Consider the following 5,305-nt stretch of genomic DNA (forward strand, 5'->3'; position numbering starts at 1 on the left):
CTGAGCAAATTACTCTATAAGCTGGACTCTGAAGAAGAATATGGCATCAAGATTGGAGGAAGACTCATCAATAACCTGTGTTATAAAAGTGACACAACCTTGCTTGCTGAAAGTGAGGAGGACTTGAAGCACTGGTTTTAGAAAATCAGAAAATACAGCCTTCAATATGGATTGCATCTCAACATTAAGAAAACAAACATTCTTAGCACTGTACCTATAGGCAACATCATGATAGGTGGAGAAAAGATTGAAACTGTCAACAACTTCATCTTACTTGGATCCACAATCAACACCTTTGGTACAAGCAGTGTGTCAGGAGTGTGAGGATGGCACAGGATAAGACAGGGTTCCTATTTGTTGTTCAAATAGTTGCTATGAATTGTACTTGACTTAACATCACCTAACAACAACCACCATGAATTATGGCTAATATTGAGAAGAGTGAAAATCCAGAACACTTACTTTTGCTCACGAGAAACCTATACTTGGGCTAAAAGGCTGTTTTAGTAACAAAACAAGGCAACACTGTTGTTAGGTGTCATAGAGTCAAGTACAACCCATAGCAATCCCATGAGCAAAATATCTGAATCCTGTTCCATCCTGCACCATCTTCACATTTCCTAACATACAAGAGCCCATTGCGACAGTCACCACATCAATCCACCCAACCCTACACCCTTCCTAAGGAATAGCCCCTTCTAGCAACATGCCCAAAGTATGGGAGGTGAAACCTCATCATTCTTGCCTCCAAAGAGCACTGCAGCTGAACCCTCTCCAAGACATATTGGTTCTTTTGGCAGTCCATAGCATGTTCAGTGCTTTCCAATTCTACAGTTAAAAGGCATCAAGTCTCCCGTCATCCTTAGTCATTGTCCAGTTCTCAGATGCATAGCAAGTGATCAGAAAGACCATGACCTGAATCAGACACACCTTAGCCCTCAAACTAACATCATTACTCCTCAATAATTTGGAGAGGCCCCTAACTGCAGACTTTCCAGTTCAAAGTGTCTCCTGATTTCCTGACTGATGGTATCAAGGGTCCAGTGGTAAAATTCTTTGTTTTCTGGACTTTGAGATGTAATCCATACTGAAGGCTGCATTCCTTGATCTTCTTAAACAAATACTTCAAGTCTTCGTCACTTTTAGGAAGCAAGGTTGTTTCATTTGCATAAAGCAGGTTATTGATGAATTTCCCTCCAATCTTGATGCCACACTCCTCTCCATAGAGTCCAGAATAGTTTTCCCAGTATACAGATTAAATAGGTATGGAGAGAAAAAAACAACCCTGACACACTCCTTTCTTAATTTTAAATCATGCAGTGTCTGCCTGCTCTGTTTGCACAACCTCTTGGTCTAGGTCTAGGTTTCATATGAGCACAGCTGAGTGCTCTGAGGCTCCCATTCTTCTCAGTGTCAGACACAACTTGTTATGATCCACACAGTCAAATGCCTTTACATAGTCAACAAAGCACAAATAGACATTCTCCTGGTATTCTTTACTTTCATCCTGGTTCCATCTGACATCAGCAATGATATCCCTGGTGTCACAGTCTCTTCTACATCCTGCTTGAACTTCTGGCATTTCCCTATTTATGTACTGTTTTACCCATTTTTTAATGATCAGTAGCAGTATTTTGCTTGCATGTTATATTGATGATATTGTTCAATATTTTCCACATCCAGATGGATCACCTTTCTTGAGAATGGGAACAAACATATAAGGACCTCTTCCAATCCATTGGCCAGACAGCTGTCATCTAAATTTCCCGACATAGCCTGGTAAACACATCCAAGGCTACATCTGTTAATTGAAACAAGTCAATTGGTATCCCATCGATTCCTGGGACTTGATTTTTTTGCCAAGTGCCTTCAATGCAGCTTCCACTTCCTCTATCATTATCATTGGCTCCTGTTCATTTGGTACTTTCTGAAATTTTTCAGTGTTAGCTAGTTTTTAGCTGACCCTCCAGCGGACTCTGCAGAGGAGATTGCCCATCCTTCTCCTGTGAGAAGCTGGTAGATTCGAACCACATGCCTTTGAGATTTATCAATAATTTTAAAACATTCAAAATACATCTTGCAAGACACTGAGCAAAGGAGTTTTGACTTTTAGACTCAGTTATGTGAGAGGAACATTGGCCTCTGGAAATTAGTCTCCACAGTTTGAAGCAATGTGGGACAAACCTCAACCCCATCTTCTTTCTTGCCCCCCTCTTCACCAACACAACTTAAACCATGAAAACAAACACTCTGCACTACACAGCACATTTAAAAACTAACAGTTTCTTATCTGTCTCCAGCTGCCTCACTCAGCAACCCTGTCTTGGTGGCCCATTGCAATTGGGTGGCGGGGAAGGCTGAGGGGAAGTATAATTAGCACATTAACATTCCAGGCTTAGCTTATTACCACTATACTTGGGGGGCCTTGGTACTCTTTGTCTTTGTGGGTTTGTTCTTCCAACTCTGATTAGGTGTCCCTAGCAGGGGAAAGCATATCTGCAGTATAAATATTTTCAGAGTCAAACCAGAGTAAAATGGTGAAATGAACTCAGATCCTCCTCATTTCCCTTTTAGTGATTCCTCTTGCTCTTTCTTGCTTCCTCTCCTTGAGTGCTCCCTGGTGGCCCCAAGTCTTTTCTGGGACAGAGAACTTGTAGCTGAAGAAAATATCCAAATTCACTTACCTCAGAGGATTTTTGGTTCAGTATCTCATGCCCCTAAGGATCCAGTCCGGCTTCCATTGATTTGTGTTTCATCCAACAATTTATACTAGGATCTCAAATTCTCATCTCAACCCTTTGGCTACACTGGACTGGGCATTTCATTTGAGTAGATAGCCTATTTGTTGTAAGCTTTCCTAGTAAGTATGACCTGAGTTGCAGCCCCCAACCTTTCTTCCATTGCCACCTTTTTGCCATAAGCACACTGAACAACTGTAAAGGAAAGTCTTCCATCACCTGGTATGTTTTATTCATCTTTGCATTTCCCGTGGCCTTTTATTGTATCTAATGGGCTATCAATAAGTTTAATGGCTGAATATATTATGCATACAAAGAATGGATGAATAAATTGCATCTTCCTTGTTACTCTAAGGACTTAAAGGTGTTTGGAAGCTAGCTAAATTACCTACGTATAGCCAGGAGCATTGCAGTCTTACATGACACTATTAAAAAGGGTTTGTGATATTTACAAGTAAACCAGTCATTTTGTAAGAAAGGTCTTAGACTCTGTTAACAATTCCTAACACTGTTTATTGAGTAATGAGACACCTAGAAGCATTGCTAGTCCTTTGAAGGAGGTTAATGAGTGTAAGGTGTGCCCTTTCCTTCAGGGCACTGGAGTCAGGCTAGTTGGAGAAGAAAAGAGTCACACCATTGATGCAGGCAGTAAAAAGGCCAATAATCAAATAATCACTTGAACTAATGGCAGAGCTGCACCAGCATTAAATAAGAAATGGAGAAGTAAGCAGCAATGCATAGACACCCAGCTTGAGTGTTGCCTAAGAAGGTGACAAGTGAGCAAAAAGTGGCAGACTAATTTCAGTGCAAGAGAGGTGTTTTCCAGGTAGAGGGACTAATGAGTAACAATGTCCTGACAGAAAGTATTTCAAGTGTGAAGTAATAACAAAGGCAGGAGATTGGAGGAGTGTGTGTGTGGGAGGACAATGGAAGAGAAAGAGAGAAAAGACAAGATCCCTGTGAACATTTTAGGGAATTGCTTTAGGGTGATATGAATTGATTTGTATTTGAAACAGGAATTTGAGCTTGTTTTTTCTGGTCATTATGTCTGACGGAAAGGAACCAGAAAAGCATTTGTAAAACATGGATGTACTGGAACAGAAGAGGGCAAGTTATAGGTCAACACTTTACTAGAAACTTAATCTTCCTCTTAGAGAACAAGGGCGTCATGTGTGTTATGGCAAACAAATCTTTTGGCAAAGATGGTGGCTGGTGGCAAATCATAACCTTAAAAACAATAAAAATCTATGGACATTTATTTTTACTATTTGGGCTATTAGGTGAATTTTCTTTTTTATTTTATCTTTTTTTAAAAAATTGTGTTTCATTTGGTTTTCATACTAAGTTCATATACATTGTGTTTCACACTATCCTTCATTCACATTGTGTTTCATACAATCATTTGCATTCATTCTGTTTTATAAAATTAATCACCATTGAACTATGCCAACTATTACCCCATCTTTCCAGACCCCCTTTAGATCTTTCCCATTTCCTCTACTCACCACTCCCTCCACCCACCAGATTGTGCAGCCCTATGATTTCCCCCATGCATATCCTCACCTCTCTGCTTCCATCCTCCTCCTCCCCTCTTGGATCCTTATAAACATTTTACTAGTTATCTTTCTTATCGACAACAATGATTATAGTCAGTATTTGTCGCTATAAGACTGAGTTCACTCAGCATAGACTCCAGTCTCTCCCAAAGTACATAGTAGTTTTTGAAATCGTTGTTCCTGAGTGCTGTATAATATTCTATTATGTGAATGTACTATAATTCCTCAATCCATTTGGCTGTGATTGGACTGTGATTTGGGCTATATCCATGTTCTTGTGATTGTGAACATCACTGCTGGGAAGATTGGTGTACAAATCTCCATTTGTGTTTCAGTTCTGATTATCTCATGGTATATTCAGCAGTGGAATGGCTGAGCCATATGAAATTTTCATGTTCATCTTTGAGGAAACACCAAACTGCCTTTCAGAGTGGTTCTTCCATTCTACAATCCCATCAAGAGTGTGTGAGAGTTCCTATCACTCCACATCCTCTCCAACATTTATTGCTTGCTGTCCTGTTAAACTTTGCCACTGCTACTGGAATGAGATGGTATCTCATTGTGCTTTTCATTTGCATCTCTCTTGTTGCTAGTGATTTTGAGCATTTCTTTCTCTGTCTGTTGGCCATTTAAATGTTTTCCTCTGTGAAAAGTCTTTAAATGTCTCTAGCCCATTCTGTAATTGAGTTATTGGTCTTTTTCTTATGGAGGCCCTGTAGTATTCTATAAGATTTTGTTTGTATCAAATATTATCCTTGATATCACATGCAGTTCAAGCAGGATTTAGAAGAGGTCATAGCACCAGGGATACCATTGCTGATGTCAGATGGATTCTGGCTGAAAGTAAGGAATACCAGTGTTGTTGTTGTTGTTATGTGCCGTCGAGTCGTTTGCGACTCATAGCGACCCTATGCACAACAGCCCTAAACTCTGCTCTATCCTGCGCCAACCGCACTGCCTCTCACACACCCATCCCGATTACCCCAGTCACCGAGTCAATCCATCTCATAG

The sequence above is a fragment of the Elephantulus edwardii genome, unplaced genomic scaffold, assembly GCF_000299155.1.
Source record: "Elephantulus edwardii isolate Elephantulus edwardi_28Jun2011 unplaced genomic scaffold, EleEdw1.0 scaffold00031, whole genome shotgun sequence".
In the NCBI taxonomy this organism is placed as follows: domain Eukaryota; kingdom Metazoa; phylum Chordata; class Mammalia; order Macroscelidea; family Macroscelididae; genus Elephantulus; species Elephantulus edwardii.